The sequence below is a fragment of the Larus michahellis genome, chromosome 9 (assembly GCF_964199755.1).
Source record: "Larus michahellis chromosome 9, bLarMic1.1, whole genome shotgun sequence".
Taxonomy (NCBI): Eukaryota; Metazoa; Chordata; class Aves; order Charadriiformes; family Laridae; genus Larus; species Larus michahellis.
In genome coordinates this window covers 13170889-13191038 of record NC_133904.1, presented here as the reverse complement: position 1 = coordinate 13191038, position 20150 = coordinate 13170889, and the positions used below count along the sequence as shown (strand labels likewise).

Sequence of the window (20150 nt, the reverse complement as noted above, 5' to 3'; positions counted from 1 at the left end):
TTCCCACTAGCAACTGGGCTGAAGCCACATGTTCATTTCATATATACCACCGAACAGATCTGTGGTACTAATGATTTTCAGACTCTATGAACTGGAGTTGGATCTGACCCTGTGACCAGGAGGTTAAAGGCTCCAAATCCAATTACTGAACCCCAGAGATGCCAAGTCACTTTTGCTTAAACATGACGTCAGCACTGATGAACGCTGCAGTGAGCTATTGTAGTCAGACAGGTAGACCAGCAACACAAAGGCGAGTTGCTAGGATATGCCCCTTTCAGACAACGTATTTCATCTCTTCTCCTTATCCAGACACAGTATTCATCTTTCTTCAGAAAGGAAGGGTTGAGTAGTTGAGAAGGATCCTGTGAAGGTAAAATATACAATCCCATCCTCAGCACCATGCACACGTTATGTATTTGAAAATACTGGGTGACTCCCAAGTGAAAAACTGACTCCTGGACATCATTTATTCATGGCCTATCTATGACTAACATTTGATATTCAAGATTCATGCTTAGCAGCTGGTTGATAGCACCTCTTGCCAGTTATCTTTTTGCTGGTGCTGTTCTTCTGTCATGGACGAGAGTGACACACACATGCACACAGGTGAACAGTGGCTGACAAAGTGTAAATGCAGAGGGCAAGAGCACGAACAGTTGTGCTTCTGAGTCATCCCTGGTACCCTTCTTCCTCATTCATGTGGCTGTGTGATGGCAAAGGCCCGGTTTATGTGCAAAGAAGACCTCAGTTGTAGGCAAGTTCTGCAACACTGGTGAGCAATGTGTTTTACTGGAACTAGACTTTGGCGATTTGGGAAGAGCAGAGGAGATTAAATAGGGAAAAATAAGAAACACAAAGCAAGACATGGAATGGTAGAAGCTTCAAAGTAGCAGAACCACTGAAATGATAAGTTACTTTGATCTGTCTTATGGAGATGTCAGAGAAGAACACAGTTATGGCTTTTCTTGAGGATCTGCTATAGACCTGTTATGTTGTTATGATTGTTTGAGGTTTTTTTGGAGGGAAATTAAAGTCCCCTCACCAGATGAGGCCTCACCAGTGCCAAGTAGAGGGAAAGGATCACCTCCCTCGACCTTCTGGCAGTGCTCTTCTGAATGCAGCCAGGATACTGTTGCAAACATGCTGAGGGTGCACTCTGCCCCATCCTCCAGGTCATTAATGAAGGCGTTAGACAGTATTGACACCTGGGGGTCTTGCTTCCAGCTGGACTTGGATCAACTGATCACAAGCCTCAGCCACTCTTCAGTTGGCCTCACGGTACACTTTGGAATTTGAGAGGAATTGGACAAGGGACTGTTGGCTTATGTTACCTCAGAGTTGAAGGTATTAAGAATGCAAAAGCATTTTCCTCTTTTTCAGGGAGAGTTCTTTCTTAAACAAGATGACCTCTCCAGAGGACTATAAAAACAACAAATAGTAAATTTTTGAACTCCTCTGAGAAATGTCTAATAAATGACATTGAATTGCTGTTGAGCACATTCTCTTTGCTGAGAGATACAACATAAATATCAATAATTATAATTTAACTACTGCTATAAACAGTACTGTATTCAGTTTTGTTGTATAAAATAATTTTAGTCTCTGTGGACACAGGAAAAATTTATGTATGTTCCCAATATTACTGACCATTAATTGGAATTAATTAAGATAAAGGTCTGTTTCTCCTTGGGTGAAAATCATTTGGCCAGTTTCTTATCTGGAAAAGTCTCACAACAACTGCTACTGACATATATCTTGTATGAAAAGAAGGAAGGACAAAGGAACATTATGTAGGAAGATATGGCACAAAAAGAAGAAAGTTAGAGTCCGAAAAGGAGATGTAACAAAAAGGTAATGTTTAAAAAACTTTTTAGCTAATGAAGGTGATTTTGCATCCCGCATCCTCCCCCACCCACCCCATCCCCCCCCCGAACAAAGGCAGAAGCAGTAGGATCAGGATGTCTCGTGTACAATCCTTCTCAGAAACCAGTTTATTCACTGGAGGAGCTCTGCTCCGCTGGAAGTGTTTATTTCCACTGCCAATGGGCTGCCTCATTTGGCAGATGAACACTGCCAGTGGCTAAATACTGCCTTATTTCCTCCATTCCTTCACAACTGAGAACAACAGGGACTGCAGGTAACTGGAATGTCAAAGAATGGCAGCTGTGGATGTAATGTTAAAGGAGCTTATTTCAAACTTACATCTTCTTTATTTAAGTGCAAGTCTCAAATATTTTGCTGTGTTCAAGTCTTCAGAGTCGATGCTATTCTTCATACGCGTTTATTCACTTCATGTGCTCTAGGATTGCGTAGACCAAGACAAACATAGAATCATAGAATCATTTAGGTTGGAAAAGACCTTTAAGATCATCGAGTCCAACCATAAACCTAGCACTGCCAAGTCAACCGCTAAACTATGTCCCCAAGTGCCACATCTACATGCCTTTTAAATACATCATGTTCCTAGGAATTGAGCATGGGCTCTCATAGCAGCAAAATTGCAACGACAATTGTATGCGCTGCTTGTCAGAATGGAGTGATACATGGTAGGAAAAGCTATTGTAAGGCAATTAAGGTGAATACATCTGAAATAAACTATCACACCTTAGGCACTTCAGTGATAGCTGTTTGGAGTGACTATTACACATAGAATAACCTGTTCTTACCTAATTTATTCTGTTTAAAAAAACCAGAATGCTGTTTTTTAAAAAGGCTCCTTTTTTAGACCACCTAGAAGACAAAGCTTGATCCTCTATTAATTATTTCCTAGGCAAAACTGGGACTAGATATCCATTTACAGAAGAGAAAGGGATAAATTTCATATATTGTATGCATGTATATATTTCCCACTGGGATAGGTTTCAAACAAAACAATGAAGAAAAAACCAAAGAAATATATTTGTTTTAAAGAGCTAAATGAGGGTGGAGGCTGGAATGGGAGGTGAACATGTCTGGGCTTGGTTTCTTGTTTTGGGGGTTTAATGTTAGATACAGCCTAGAGACTCCTGGGGATTATAAAAAATTGAATTTTTGTGATGAAGGATTTTATGGCATTTCTGAAGTATGAAATGTTCTCAACCATTGCTGCAAGCTCAGGCAAGCTTAACATCACCTCCTCAGCATGATTGGCTATTTCATTATGCAATAGAGAAGCAGTGGAATTTGCTTAAGATTTAAAAAGAAAGCTTCATATGCAAGGGGCAATTTACTAGGATTTAAACGTCTCTAAAGGAAAGATTTAAATCTGTATAGGAAAATATAGGCACATTTTCTCTATTACCATTTCTACCTCTTCATGTATACACTGCAAATCTCAAGAGGAATATGTGCAGGACTTCATTCTAGAGAAGCATTTACTGTAGGTTACTATTTTACTTTTTGCCCATAAGGAAAAGTGAAAAAGACACTATTGCTTTCAGAAGGAATTGTGCTGAATTAATAACTTCAGTGTTCTTCCAAACACTAGTGCAAAGAGTGAAAATAGAAACTTTCATTTACTTGTAAGATGCCTTCTTTCTAAAGTGTAATTAAAAAAAACAAAACAACAAAACAACAATGGTGCCGATGTTCAAATTTTCATCACCTACTGCCAGCTCTTGTGCCCATCTCCATTTTAATTTGCATGTTGTGGGGCAGTCTCAGTATGCAAGGCAAGTTTAATGAGCAAACAAACTGTTTCTGAGATCCATTAGATCTTGTGGGTTGCACTGTGTCTGTTCAGGCCACTTCCACTGCATGTAGTTTGACTAACCAGTACCGAGTATGACTACAGGATAGAGAGAAGTGTCTCGGTCAGTAATAGAGCCTCATGGTTGCTGTAATTTACATGAGACAGACAGGCAAATACACAACTAGACACGGATCAGGGAAGTAGAAGTTTAGCTAAAGACACTCTTGTGCTGTTTATCCTTTGCTATTGCTTCCTTTTCTGTACGGGAAGAGACTGGTTGGTGTTATTGGCAACCTATGTATTTTGCCTTTGTGACATGCGAAGAAATACACATTTGAATACCAAATTTCATGCTGCTTCTTGGACTGCAGAGTCAAAACAATCTCCTTGGGCGTGTAGACTGCATGTATGTCTTCTGATGGGAGGTACCCTCCAGACTGAAAAATACAACCCAGTCTCTCTCGCTTCCCTCCCCTCCAGTGTTGGGATGCTGAGACCAGAGCCCTCTTGTTGATTAAGCTGTAATCTGCTGAGCATGAGTTAGGGGCTCTCTGCTGCACTTTGTGATAAATTCATACTGATACACAATTAACAAACTTTCTTTCATGCCCAGAACTTTAAGCATGTAACAGGCTTATATAATGAGATGATGGTAAAATCCACACCACCTTTGGTGTGACGTATCAACATTGGTTACGTTAGCAATCACAAACACAGGTATCTGAGAGTTTGAGACAGGAAAGACTGTTCTGTTTGATTAAATGCACACAGAGAAAGGGATGACCTGAACTGTCTGCAGATGTTGTAGGATCTTTCTGCAGATGGTTGGTGATTCCAAATCCCTTGGTAGGGCAGGTGTCACCTGCAGGCATAGCTTTTAAAGACGTGGAATCTGTGAAATAAAGGTAGGGGAGTTGTGAGATTAAGATTTGGAACCAAGATTGAGAATGTTTTGCGGTTTTTTTTTAATATGAGAAAATTATTTTTGGGGAAAAAAAGGCTTTTTTTTAGTATGAAATAAAAACCTTGCACAGGATGATGCAAAAGGCTACAGAATTAGCATAGAAGGCTCACAGAGACATTAATCTGTACCTTTTATTTCTTCCTACCTCTTTTGTACACCTGGCTGATGAAAAAAGTTGTTTTTACTCTGCATGAACTGCAGATTTTAAGGATGTTAATTAAAACTAGTGTTTTGATGCTATTGTACAGGCTACTTAATCAATTAGCTGTATTTGCAAAGCACTTTTAAGGACTAATTACCTTCCAAATAATAAGTGGGTTTCTTTTATTAACTTTCAGAAATGGAGGATGCCAAGAGGAGAGGAGCCTTGTGTCAGAGCTCAGCAGGCAGCTTCTGATCCTTTCTCATTCTGATTCAGCAAGAGCAACCAGGTCAGAGTCCTGACACAGCGGCAGGTTTTGTGTGAAGCAAGGCAGTTACGCACATAATAGCTTTTAGGCTTTGCATTTGCAGGTGTGCTTCTTTTTGTCTATGTGGACTTGGATTTTGGGTAGGTTAGATGAGACAGCATGTTTGTATTCCCGGGAGCATGTGGTTCAGGTACTTAAGCCTGTGGTCAGTCATGTGTCTGATCTGCCGCGGGATCTGCCTCTGCGCTAGCGAGGCGGTGGAGCAATGCTCACATGCTGGTACTGTTGCCCAAGTGGGCAAACAGGAGGATTCCTAAGAAGCTCAGAACAAGTACACCATTCCCTGTTCCTCTCGCTCAACGCTGCTGTTCACCACCTGTAGTGGTGGCAGACCATAAGAAACAGATTTGACAAGCTCCAGTTATGCTCCATTTTCCTTTCTGGGAAAGGACAGTAGAGTTTCACAGTGCATTAAATGCAAACTGATGGACATTGCAGAAGGAGGTATTCTTTGTTTAGGTACTAATACCAACACTGCATGATGTCTCAGGAATGATTTCTGGACAGTCAGGCTATTGAACCATCAACAGAAGTGTTAGAAGCAGAGGTATAATAAGAGTACAGGTGAAAATAATGGAGAAAATACATGTCAGTTTGTGGCCAAGAGAGGAAAGGAAACCAGGAGACATATATTCTAGTCATGGTGGAATACTGTGTATTTGATTTACCCATACAAAGCTCATTGAGTGTATTTCTTGCAAGGAATGAAGCAGAAAGCTACTAGGAATGTACATGGTGGGTGTCTGCAATATAAAGCAAGCAGTTACAGAGAGAAACATTTCAGATCTCAAGAGAAGAGGATGCTGTTATTGTCAGCGGTTCCATACTGTGAAGAGCATGCAGTAATTCACCAAAGGAGATATGTTCTTAAACACTTCCCTGAATAGAAATTAGATCATTAAATTAAGGCCTAAAGATCCAATCCTACCAATATCTTTGGTAGATACAACAGAAGAAAGCTGAGTAGTACTTACAATCCTAAGTAGTTGTATTGACTTCAGTGGGACACTCTGGTGTAAAAAAAAATGCAGAACTGGACTCCAAGGGTACTAGAGGGACAGAATGAAGAGATTATAATTGTTGTTCGTCCCCTGTTATTCTGGTGTCATCCACAAGGGCATGTAGGAAAAGGGGAGGTTTTGAAGAAATCTTAGAAAGATTGTATTACAGATCTCCCTTTGTTTTCAGTATTATCTATGTAATAAAAAAAAAAAAAGGAATATAATATTGAGGATGGTGCATTCACTTCTATGCTAAAATATAATTTATTTATGTGCATAAGTAAATGTGTGTTTATAGCTCGGGTTTTTAACCTTAACATACAATTTCTTTGCTTTTGTGAGAGTTAGTAGGTAGATTAACATCTCTTAGATCCATCTACTGTGCTTGTTAGGCTATTACCTCTTTTGGGGCATAAAGAGATAAAAGCATAAAAGAATATGAAAAGAAGGACAAGAGGTAATGGGCACAAACTTGAGCATAGGAAGTTCCACCTAAACTTGAGGAGGAACTTCTTTACTTTGAGGGTGGCAGAGCCCTGGCACAGGCTGCCCAGAGAGGTGGTGGAGTCTCCGTCTCTGGAGACATTCAAAACCTGCCTGAACGTGTTCCTGTGCCACCTGCTCTGGGTGACCCTGCTCTGGCAGGGGGTTGGACTAGATGATCTCCAGAGGTCCCTTCCAACCCCTGCCATTCTGTGATTCTGTGATTCTGTAATGTGTTTACATGTAATTAAAATAAGGTTACTGAAGAATTATTCTAATTAATAGTGTAAAACACTCTTACAGACTGGTAGTAGACTAGTTGCTGTGATCTATTAGATCCGTTTGCACTATTCCAGCAGCATGAAAGAGCAGGTAACTTTACAGAAACACCTGGGGATAGTTTTTGAATACTTGTTTTTTCCCATACCCTAGACTGTTGTAACCTTCAACACAGTAAGTACATACAGTTATCCCCAGATATCTGGCTGGCGTACTAGAGTTTTACACAGCAGTAATTTTGAGTAACTGTGCCCCTTCTCTGAGCTTACCTTATGGTCTCATTTTAGCAAATCATATCCGGACATGAAAACTGTACAACTCACTTCTGGAAACTTCTCATTTCAGTAATTCTACTGTTTTGTGTGTTTAAGTGCTACTTAGTCCAAGTCTATAACTCCCTGTTCTTCTGTTCATTAATAGTATGCCTGGGCGTGCTGCCTTCTACATGAATATGAACTCAAATTCTATTAATGAATGTTGCGCATGCTAGACAGTAATCACTTAGCAAAAAAATGGTAACTTGAAAAGTTGGTGTTTCTGAGATTGCAGTCTGCCTGACTAGCCATAAACCAACTGCTTGTTTCATCTAATTGTTCTCTTAAAGAACCACAAATTCCTGTTTTCATGAAATCCATGCATGCCAGATTTCAGCCTAAAACACACTTTTACACACAGGTTACAAAGCCTTAGAGACATACTCCCATTGAGTACAGCATTGTGAACTGTGATCATCTTGGATTTAAGTGCTGCTATTTATAAAAGTCTTGGCACTAGATGCATCCTTCCTTTAAGACAGATGTGAAGCAAAAGTAGATGAATGGATCAGAGAGGGTGTAAAGGAGAATAAGTCCCACAGGCTTGTGAAAGGCTGGATATAAGGAAATACACAAAGAAACCCTTGCATTGAAACTCAGTCAGTTGTTCCCATCTTACATGAGCTCTGAGAGTCCATAAAAACAAGGTTGATATTTGATCTCCTTTTGAATCAGTTTGCTTTGTGATGGTATCGTGCAACAGCTTTGCTGAGTAGAATTTCAAAATCTCAATTGAGTGTCTTGGATTTGACCACGTATTAATGAAGACTTTATACCACCCTTGGAGAATGAGTATTTAGAACGCTCTTTGTTTCTTTGGAGGGAAAAGGGGTTTTATAAATTTTCAAGTGCCAATCATCTTTTTTCTCTCTTGCTTTTTTTTTTCCTTTTTTTTTTTTCTTATGATGATAATAACCATGGTGACTTCTGACAGATATGTTCACAGTAGTTTTTCTTTTCTCTTTCTAACTAGAAAAATGAAGCTATTAACTTAGAGCAGAAAAGGGATCTTCCCCTGAATCCTGTTGACTAGAATTCAAACAGTAAAAACATTTTAAAGCCCTGATTGCTTTAAATGAAAAAAAGAGAACACGTTGACTTCCAAATTATGTTTGTAACACCACTGTGGAAGATTTCTCAACCGAGCATCCTCCAGTGGAAAAATATTTGTCAGATTTTGCAACTTATTTAATGCTTTTGACCCTCTTCAGGGATGTTCTGTAATGTCTAACATTTGAATTCTCTCCCATCTGTTTGAGCAAGTGTCCGTCCTTGGAATTTATTCAGTTAGGTTTTTAATATGGCAATAGTAAAGAGAAAGAGCTTTTTAAAATGTCAGGGGATAACGTGATAGGAACAGTACCTGGAATTGCTCTTTAACATATTGACTTGAAAAGCAGTGTCAACTTGACTAACAAGTAAATACAGAGTGGATGAAGTAAAAAAATTAAATGCTTTGAATATTCAATATAGCCATCTCCATATTCCATATGGTTAGCACTCACCTGTCACTGTTTTGAATTCAAATGCAATAAAAACATAAAGAAGCCCAATGGCAAAAGACTCATCCTGAGATCAGGTGAATAAAGAGAGGACAGTTGGTAAAAATAGTTTATATCTAATCATAAGTCATTTCCTTCAGGAAAGACAGGGGAAAAAAGCCAGACATTTGATTCTCTTCAAAGTTCAAATGAGGTATGTTTCCAGAAGACACGGAACTTAGTACATGAATTACGTAGTATAGCAATCAAACTTTGGTTTGTGCTCAGAGAAAATTTTCGTTGTTAACAGCCAGTGCTTACTATTAGATACCACAGAACAACCAGGCTTATCTCCTATTGCAAAGATCTGTAGGTAAACCCATAGGGTTTTGATTGAAAAAAAAAATTATTTCCCTGCTTTAATGCAGTACTTTTGAGGATGGTACATAGTTGATTGTTTCTGTCTCCAAATATAAAGATTTTTATTATTATTTAGAATTGCAATTTCCTATTTTCTTTGGTTTCTTTACAAAGTACGTCGATAAGAAACATGAAACTTTGGATTCTGATTTCCTCTTCATAGAAAGGCAAAGACCTGTCTTGAGAAGAGATGAATTAATTGTTTGCATCATCGACTCAATGGAAAAGAATATGGTTTCTGATAACCTTGTCTTTAATAAAAACAGATTCTCAGTTCCTATAGGTAAGGAAACTGGCACTGTCTTGCTATTCAAAGCCCACTTGATTTCACTTTATCTGCTTCTAATTGTTTCTACTAAGACTGTATTAAAAATCTAAACTTACAAACTGTTGTTATTTTTGTTCCAACCTGACTTGCAGCATTAATAGCAGAGCCTCATTTGCATGATCACATGGTTCCTGGCAATCTGCATCTTGAAAAACTTGGACTCTGAACAGCCCTAATTAACAGCAAAATGGAGCTGGAAATTAATTGGCATCAAACTAGGTGGGGAGTAGAACTCGGTGAATAGAACTGTCTTGCAGTTTGGTTCCTGACTCACAAATCTGTATGCACAGCAAATATTTCTTTCTTACCCAGATTTGAAATTTGCAGATTCCACCTGCAGCGTCGATTTTTCCTTTATTTTTTAGAACTTTTTAGTAACTTTTTGATATTTAGTAGCCTTTTAGCATAGCCAATAGTGTTTTATATATTTGATTTAGCAGTATATTATAGATTTAAGAGGAAAACTGGCTAGGAACTATTTGCTCTTTTTTTATTTCTTTAAGTCCTGTTTGGTGTTTATTTCTTTCCTGAATATATGTTAACATTAAGTTCAAGGCAAGGAAAGAAGCTGGAAATACTGCGGTACAATAGTGATGAAGTTTGGACCAAAAAACTGTGATGATTTTAGGTGTTGATTATGTATCTAAAGACAGCGAAGATTAATCTTTATTGTTTACTGAGGCCAAAGATCTATCATGGAAGTGATGCTAATTGGCTCAAATGATTTTCTTGGGACATCTAGGATCTTACTTTCTAACAAACTAACACTTCAGAGGCCTAGAAGTTTGTGGTTTGGCATCTGACTATTTGAAATATAATTTCCACAGACTTGTTTTGCAGCATTTAGACTGTGATGTGGTCTAACATCAGGCACTCAATGGATTCTTGCAGGTAAAAGAGCAAGGGTCTGAGGTTTAGGTGTTACTTTGAGACAGTGATCATCAAATCTAAATTGTTTTATGTTTGCTGGCTTTTGACATTTTTCAGATCCATCCATTCCCTAGCCATTTTGGTTGCTTACTGTCATTGCAAAAATGGCATAATTTCATTCAGAAGCACTTCTAATAAAACTCCTAAAGTGCAACATTTCTTTTCTGCTTCATAGAAAACCCTGATACTTTTGGGTTTCTTTATGTAAGCAAAATTTGAAATTTAGTAGGAAATGGAACTATTGGGAAATTAGTTATAAAGATGGCAGTCTAATACAATCTTATTTTAAAACGTATGTTATTTCCAGTGATTAAGCGGAGTTTTAGCATTGCCTGGAGTGCTTCATTCATGGGGAATGATTGAGGAAGTAATTACAGTGAGCTACCTCTTTGACAGTGTCTGCAAACACTAGGATTGTGCTATTGGATTAAAATTGCATCTACATCCCAGAAATTATTGCCACTTTAGAAGAATAAACTGTAGATTGTAGGAAGGAAGTACTACAAGCCAATCCACATGTTTAGTATAATTTTATCAATGTTTAAAAAAGAAATTATAGCCATTTATGTATAGTTATAAGAAGTATCTCAACATAGTATCTCAATATATCAGTATCTCAATATAGAGAGCTCAACAGAGCTATTAGCTATAGCATACTCCTGCCTGTTTTAAGAAAGGAGCTACTAGTCTGAAGACTATTTTTGAGAGGTTTCTCTTTCTTTTTTTTTTTTTCAGTCCATCTCATCATCATTCGAAAGCACAAATCCCTTGAACAAGAGTCTGCTTTTGGGCAGCAGAAGGGAGAAAGGGAGTCAAGGTTATTGGAAACTAAAAGAAGCAATCCACAAAATTCTGTAACTTTATCTTCCTCTGCTCACCTGAGCACTGTGAGATACTCTTTTTTTTTTTTTTTTTTTCTTTTCAGTGGCAGAGCTAGTGCTGATGCCAGTAGGACTCATCAGGAATCAACCTTTATTTGAATACAGGGGTTATTCAGGGCCTGAGAGCAGGGGCTTAGCAGGGCGATTGGTGTCCTCCTGCCAGGTTAGTTTGGTGCAGCCACACTTGCTGAAGAAACAAATGTTACTTCACTCATTTATGTAAAATAAGCAAGCAGGTCTGAATGTAATTCTTGCTTTTACATCAGAGATGTCCAACCTTGGCTGTATGTAGGCAAAAAGGATATTTAAAAGAAAAAAATACAACCTTCTGGATGTTAAAACATCCAGATTTGCTGTGACTGATGAAAATTATCCCTTCCCTGAGCACAAGAACTCTGCTCTCCTACTGCATAAATGCTGGATGCAGCCAGGCACCATAATGCAACAATAGGCCATTAAATTAGGCACTTCTAAAAAGGTCATTTTTTCCCAAATCACTGTGCTTTCACTGTGGAGAAAATTAATTATAATAAATACAGTGGCCATAAATTTGTTTTTATAACCCTTTGTCTTCAATCTAGAATAAATTAGTCATCATCATAACAGGCTATGATATTGAGATTTATGGTCTGACTTTATCCCCAGTGTTATTTCAGTGTTACACCAGGAGCGACTTTGATCTAAGTGTCTGTCTTGTGAGTTATAGAAGGTGGGGAGCCGCCTTCTTCCTTTCCATTATTAATCGCACTGTGTTGGGAGAGAGAGAAATTCTCTTTTCACTGTGGTTGCTCTTATTCTTTCAGCATTCTTTCCACTGTGCTGAACTTTCCCCCTATGCCATGTCATTTTACCTTTAAGGTGAAGGCCCTATGATAAAAGTTTCACATCCCTGAGCTTTCTCTACAAAGTAGTTCAGAAGTAGGAGGTGCGCTGTTGGACCATACATAGTTGAATTCTTCCTACCTGTCACCTGAAAGAATGTCAGTAGACTCGATACTTCAGTGCTGCTTTGACAGAAGTCTTTGTCCCTTTTTCTTGTATCAAAAAAGCTTTTTACTCATCTTCGAGAGCAGAAGGCAGAAGAAACATGACCTTCTACCGTGCCTGAAAGCAAACTGCTTTGGACCACTGGGGATTACAGGTGTTTAGTTCTCTAAGTTTAGCCATTTTTGTGACTCAGCACCTTGCAAAACTAAGTCTTTCTACACACATGCCCAGGAAAGTAATGAGTGGTTCACATAGTGGCCCAACTTTTTTTCAAAATGGATCGTTCTGGCTAGCTATCCTTAGTGAGGAAGAGGATTTAATTTATGTTTCCACTGCTTCCTTTTAAGTGCATCTGGTTATAAAGCAGTATCGCTTATGAACATTTTCAAGGATTGTTTTCTTTCATTGTTTTATGTTTTAAAAAAATCTAGTTTCTTAAACCAAGTAATTTTTTTAATTGGGAAATTGCTTACAAAAAGAGTTGTCATGAAGATTTTCTTGTCCATAAAGAGGCTTGAATGAAATATTCTATTATCTCTGCTTCTAAAGTATCTGCTTTAATCTGGGTCGGTATAGATCTGAAGAGCAAAACAGATGATAGGACAAAATTGCATTTGTACTATTGTTAGCAATTATATAATGCTAGCTGTCAATTTTGAACAATATAAAAGAACTTATGGCAATCTAACTCTAACAGCCCTAAGAAAGAGAAATTTGGTAGTTAAGATTACTGGGTGAAACTCTGCTCTATAACAATAGTATGACCACTTTGAAGTCATTACCGTGAACTGCAGGAAAATTATTCCCTTTTCGATTTCATAATCTGGGTGTTACAGTAAGTGTGGATATTGCAGAACCATCTTAAATACTTCTTTTTGCTAATATTCAGGGTTTCTGTATAAATCTGTCTTCTCAGCAAAGAATCAGTGATGCTAAACACCCTTTTATTAATTAATGCATGATTGCACCAAACCAAAAACTTTATAGAGATATAGGATTGTTTATTCTAACTTGAAATACTAAGATGATTTATTTTTTCCTTCCTTTGGAAGTATGTGAAGGAGTAGGAAGAGTATTTTTGTTCCATAACCTGTTTAGCCCAGCCTACACTACAGCTCTAGCTGAGCATTTTGCTTAACACTTTTACTCTTCTTTCATGATTTTCCTGGGACCTTTGCCACTATCTTGATTAATATGTCAAACCAAATGTTGTGAGTGAGACTTCTGCTACCTGGAGTGTGAGACACACTGGCACAAGGTGCAGAAATTAACTTTAAAGTTCAGATTGTTTGTTAGCATTTTTTTTTTGTGGAAGTGAAATAGCAAGATGTGGTGGTGAGAGAGAGACTCATTTGATCAAATTATCCTTCAGCCACTGCTGGGCAAAAAGCAGACCCACAGATGAGAGCTACTGCTAATGTGAATGTTAAGCCTATCACTGTAAGTCAAAAGAAGAAGATCCCATGAAAAGAAGACGCTAATGTACAGGACTGGAGTTAAGGTCTTTTAATTAAATTTAAAGATTTTCTTCCTCGTGGGAAAGGATATAATTAGCTATTTTCTGACAACTATTTGACCTGCAGATGCTTGCATCAGCAGACAGAGGAGAGCATTGAGAAGTACTAGTAGATTATAATTATGAGATTTTAGGAACCATTAATTATTTATGTGACATCTTGTTTTCTAACTGTTGGGATAATAAGACAGTAAACAAATATCAGCATCTTAAGTAATAATAAAGACATATTTTAAATTGGTGGTCAGAATCTAGGGATGGCTTGAGGAAAGCAGCTGTCACATGTTCAGCCCACTGTTACTGTCCTTGCAACTGGTACCAACTGTACTCCAAATTAGAAAGCAGACAAAATGAATCGTATGAAGTAATGTAGGGAAGATACGTCAGCGTTAACCTTAAGGAGACCCTAATTAAAGGAGTATGGCCAATGATAACTCTTTATGCCCCTTCTAACTTCAGTAAAGTTAAACCAGAAGCAATTTTGGTCCCTGAGCTTTGGGCACCCAAGTCACATTCTAATTCTGTCTAGTTCAGCAAGTAAGCTTCTTATGTCATTTCAAATTGGCATTTGACATGCAAATCTCTTCAGCCTCTTTGTGCTGTAGAGGCAACAGCTAGTGGTGTAGGCAGGTGCCAAGAGCTAGATCCCCAATTGGTTCATATACCATAAAGCCAGCAGGGAATAGAATGTAGCTAAACAGGTGGAGAAACTAGGTACGTGTCCCTCAGCACAACAGGACAGGTTGTTCTCCTTTTTGTGAATCACAGTTTTGCTACCAAACCCATTAATTTGTACATATCTTCATTTGTATCCTGTCTTAGTAGGTATCAGTAGCCATTTGGCCTCCAACATAACTACGAGGCTCATATATCCAGTGTGAAAGCTATTCTGAATTATTCTTGCAGGAACTGCTGTACAGTAGTGGAAAGATTATATAAATATATTATAGTATTTATATCTATATATTTTATATATAGATATAAATATATATATTTATTTTATATATATATTTATATAGTATAAAGATTTTGCCCTATAGAAATGAAAACTGCGTTTCATCATCTCTGAACTACTCACTTTAGAGACACAAGGAAGTGTAGTACACTCAGAGAATGCCAAAAGGAGATGTATTCCAAAGCAGGATATCTTCCAAGAAACCAGATGATTAATGTTGCAGAGGTTGCTGTTTGTTCCTGTGTATGTTGAAAGTGCTTTGAAATGAGCTAGATTTAAGCAGGTACACTAATGGTTTTATTCTAAGTGCTTGAAATAGGAGGTGGTTTGTTTACGGAATCAATTTGCAGCTACTGTTATTTTAATCCTGAAAAATTGGTTCGGAAAAGGCACCTGGCCCTCCCAACTTGCAGATATAAAATGTGAAGAAGTAATTACAGACACCTTCTCCTTTCAGCGGGCGTAATCTAATAGTGAAGCCTCTTTTTGGAAGACTTCTGAAGACAGAAGCTTTACAAGACAAATTTGTTATCTTATTTTGTTCTCCAATGCCTGGGTAAGGGTATTAGAAGTCTCCTCATCTGGATTCCCAATCTGGTGAGGGATTTCAGGCTCTCCTAATTAAGGTTTCTCTCTATCAAAAAAGAAAAGAAAAGAAAACAAAACAAATTTAAAAGTCGCTACCATTCAATCTGAAGTACAAATTGAAACGAAACTACAGCTCTGAAGCTGCACTGATAGACAACTGCTTAGCTGTTAGAGACACACTACTCCAAGAGAGAGCTGAGAAGTCTGCTGTCACGTTGATCAGTTTTTGCACAATAGCTGTCTGCTGTATCTGCTTCTTGATGGGATCAGTAACTAGCTGCCAGTGGAAAAAAATCAGAGTTTTTCAAGGCTTTTACCTTCCCCTCACCATTGCCTGTCCACAACTTTGGAGTTGTATGGAGAAGCCATCCTGTGGCTGTACTGTTCTCAAGTAGTGGGAATGTTACAGGCAACCAAAATAGTAGTATTCAAATCAAGTCGTGAGAACACATCTATGGATTTTTATGAGCAAACAAATTACTCAAGATAGGCTTTTTGTCCAAATACAGAGATTAGTGTAAAACACACATGTATGCGGTTAAGGGGCTGTTTTCAATCTCCGCTTAAGGGCCCAGATCAGCACATATTACCTGTGTATGGACATAACCTCCATTTAATTTGAGCAAGAGCTGTGAAGCAGATAACTTTTCAGTTAGCTGACTTAGCTGTCATGCATTTGAACTACAGCAATTTTACGGTGTCTGTAAACTTAGGTTAAAGGAATAAGACTAGTAGAAGCAATTAACTTAGTAGTATTGGCTTCTCTATGGACAGCTAGAGAACAAAACCAAAAATTCACAAGTCTTTCCTGGGGGTTGAGAATAATATATTTTCCTGCAAAATTGCTAATGGATGTTATACAAATAAGATCCTAATCTAAACTTGGCAGTTATATTAGAATTATAAAACATTTAAAATATTACCTACATGTAATGTTCAAATGATTTGTGACTCTTTCAAGTTAGCTTTTAATAAATAGTTGAATGTGTAGTTTTCACTTGCACAAATGCAACCACAAGCAAATTCTGAACTGAAGGTCATGAACATCTGGCAAAAAGGGATTTTAAATGGACTTTATTTTTCTCAAATGTTCAGAATATGCATTTTTCCCTGATTTCCATGAGTCATTTCCTTAACCAATAAAGGACAAATTCTGAAATGTTGCATTCAAATGTAGAATGTGAAACCCCTGCAGTTTGTTAATTAGAGGTTCTCTGTTAGATAACCTTGCAACTCTGGAAACCTCTTATGGCCCACGTTTTCAACAATATGTAGTGAAAACTGGCACACCTTCATGACCCACCATTTGAATGAATACTGATCTCTTGGGACCCTACAACCCCTGTAGTAGCCAAAGTGTTTCTAAATCTGCTGAGTCTAGATGGTTATTGATCACTGTATCTGCCTACTGATTTCTTAGGCATACATTCATGCCTGCATCACATGCACATCAAATATCGTTTTTAGCCTACTTCCTAGAACCAGTCTTACAGCTCTCTGAATTTGCTACTTGCTTAAACGTATTTGTCGAACCTGTTTAATAAGAACTGCCAGCCAAAATTCTGTCTTCTAATTTATCTCCTTAAGAGATCATGTGGCAGAAGGACATTGAACAGAAACAAAGGAATTTTTTAGTGATTTGTTTTTGAAATGTAAAATCAATTCCAGGACTGTGGAAAACAAAAAGCTACCCATGTCGCATCATTGCCATTGAAATTCTGAGTTTGAACCATATTGTTAGGAGACAGTCTTGCCAAGCTGCTTTGCTGATCTTTTAAATTTTATATAACCTCCGTGGCTTGAAGAGGTACTCTTTTTGCAAGGTAATAGCTGTCCTTCAGGCAGTTGCTTGTTTCCACCATGGAAATGCCAAACTTTATCTCTGACAGTGAGTAAAGTAAGCATGATGTGAGCACTAAGGATCTAATTTTCTAGCCTCGTTCTGGACTAGGATGCCTGACTAGCTATATAACCAAGCACAGGAATGGGAATTCTTTGGCCTTGCGCTGTGAAGATTCCTTGAGAGGGGAGATTTTTTTTATGTAGCAGACCATGCACATCCACAGAGGAGCCCTGTTAATGGTGTGCCGAAAGGATGAAAGAACCACAAGATCTTCTTTAGACTGCAGTAATGGTCATGGAAACAAGAGAAGGTAATAATATCTCTTCCAAGCACCAGCTCTCCCCCACAATTATATGGTTGTGTGAAAGGATGGACTCCTCAATAGAGATTTAATTTTCTAACCTTGCTGCATCAGGGAGCCAGCCAGCTTGGCATTTGTTTTGTGATCAGAGAAGGTACTGAAACAGGTTCCACTTCACAATCGGTATCTTTTTTTGACTGTCAGGTCTTTGGTAGGAATATTTGCAAAGCAACACTAAAAATTAATATGCACTCTAATACTCTGTACTCACCATTAACTTCTGAAATATTGTTGTGCATTAATTTTAACAGTTACTTTACAAAACCATTTACCAAAATCTTGAATGCCAGAAAATGATAAAATGCTGTTGAAGTTAAACCAGAGCTTCCCACAAATTGGTTCTTGATGTGGAACAGCCTACTTCACTCCCTTCCTGATACAGCATCCACCCACAGTGCTTTTCTTCTAAAGGGAACAAACAGCTGGAAAACACACTAATGTTATTCTGTTTCAAATTCAAGTTAAATTTAACCAGTCACCTGTGCTCTCAGACAGCTTCAGATTGAGAAAAATAAAGTTACAGTACAGGACTGATGCTAGGTTTGAGGAGAAATTTCAAAAGAAAATAAGTGTTTATTTTTTAAGTGGGTATTTGTAGTAGCTTTCTCATTTTCCCTCTGAAATAATGCCTAGCAGCTGCTGGTACAATGGTAATAAACATATACGTCAGCCATTTTGTTGATATACTTTAAAATGTTTTGCAAATAATAACACACTGTTATTCAGAAAACAGAGACATGAAGAAGCTAAGTGATTTATCTAAAACCTCATTTCCTATCTTAAATGTTGTTGGCCTCTTCATTGCTATGCCCTTTCTGACCACAAGCACTTCTGGTCAAACCACACAATTTTGGCTTAAGCAAAATTCCATGCTGCAGAGGGTCTGCCAGCATATACATACTGCAGCGACTGTGACTGTTGTATGGGTCAAGAAAGGCCCTCTGCCTCGTGTAACTCTTTAGAAGGACAGTAAAACTATGGGGGATGCAAGAAAAACCAAGTGGACTGTATATTTTACACCTGATGCCGGCTCTCAAAAACGTCTGTGTAGCAGCTTTATTTTAGGGCAAGGTCTCCTCTTCTTTCAGAGCTAGTGGTGCCATGTGTGTGCTAAACAATGTGGGCAGTTTGTGTATAGCTGCTTTTTTTCACACCATGCTCTATTTATCAATCAACATTTTTGCCAGAGAATTTGCCTTGACTGCAGAAGGCCTAAGAAAACAGAAGAAATCTGAGCAATTCTTCAGTTGCCCTGAAGAGGATACTACTCCTGGTGATTCTGAGAAGCCTTGCAAGTTAGTAGCTGTATATGTTAGAAGATTTGCTCAGGCCAGAAAACTCCCAAATAGTCAAAGTAGCTATTCATAGTATTGGAGAATCAGAATGAAGACAGAATACTGAGATATATTTCACTTCATTAACTGGGGGGAAAAAAAGAAATAAATTGCTGCAATATTTAAACCAGAAAATACCTATAATGACAAATGACAACCTTTTAGTCTGCAAAATCTGCTAATAAAGTGTCTTCTGTGGTTGTTATTAAAACTAAACTTATGATCCATGATTATCTAACCGTTAAACCTAAGTGGGGGCTAACTGGATGTTTGTGTCAGACGATGTTTCAGTGCTGTCTGGACTGAGAAAATTACTCATCAAATTTGATTTCTGATGCCTCCCTTCTCTGAAGATTAGCCCCCTAAGGAGTTTACAGGCATTTAGAAAGATTCTTTCCTCCCTCCCTTTGTGTCTTCTTTTTCCTCAGTAATTACGCTGTAAGTTTTCTTTTAGTTTAATTTGTAGACCTTTAAAAAATGCTTATGTAGAATAGCTGTGCCATAGCGAGGTGACTGACCGCAGAGCAATTCTGCATTGCCAGGAAAGCATCCCTCCTACTTGTGTGTAATTATTCTTGTCCAGGTGAAATTTCCTGGGCCTATAGCAGCAATAGTGTACGTCCCTCCATCAGTCAGGTTGTTTGAATATATGGGTATTTTTGTCAGTTATATCAGCTAAAACAAAGTTAAGAAAAAGGCACATTCAACTGAGATAGTAGTTGGCACATTAGAGTTTATTTTTGATTGCTGTATGATAAATTTTTTTGTTGTCGAGAAAATTGTTTACAACATTTGAATAATGGGATGGATGGTCTGTTTAGGACAGAAAATAGACACACATGGCAATCGAAAAAAGCTCTTATTTTGTTGGATTACTGCCCACATACCAACAAAATGCTGCGTGTGTCTTTAGTTCCAGCCTCAACTGGCTTCCACAGTAGCCAACAAGAGTTGAAAATGGTGAAAGTGGTTATGGCAAGAATGGAGCACCACTTACTGAGACCAACAAGCTACATGAGTATTGTGCATTTTACCTTTATTCCTGCTCTTAGAATGGGGTGAAGTAAGGTTACTGTATGTTCTGTTAATTCATGCATGGCTCCACACCAGTTGATTTCTTTTTAGAGGCAACTGCTTTTTCTGCTTTTAGCAAATATCCCATTAGCAAAAAAGTTCAGAGCTGACCTTCAGATGATGAAGTTGCAGACGTAAAACCAAATCCCTCTTCCACCAATGTACGGAAAAGTGCCATGTTAAGTACTAACTTCATAATATGAAAATACTTGCAAGTAATGGGATGGGTAGATTTTCTAGATAGCTCAGCGGTTTACTGGCCTGCTTAATA

The 20150-nt window shown here is 38.1% G+C and overlaps 1 protein-coding gene across 14 annotated transcripts in view; it reads left to right on the top strand.

The window, feature by feature from the left end:
* Nucleotides 1-20150, top strand: part of SEMA6D (semaphorin 6D) — a 686608-nt gene that overhangs the window by 258444 nt on the left and 408014 nt on the right. For 3 of the 14 annotated variants that reach the window (XM_074600715.1, XM_074600720.1, XM_074600719.1), the window contains one exon: nucleotides 4973-5065. The exons of the other annotated variants lie outside the window; for them this stretch is intronic. The gene's annotated coding sequence lies outside the window, so the exon portion shown is untranslated. The remainder of the gene's footprint in view (nucleotides 1-4972; nucleotides 5066-20150) is intronic. 14 annotated transcript variants of the gene reach the window in all.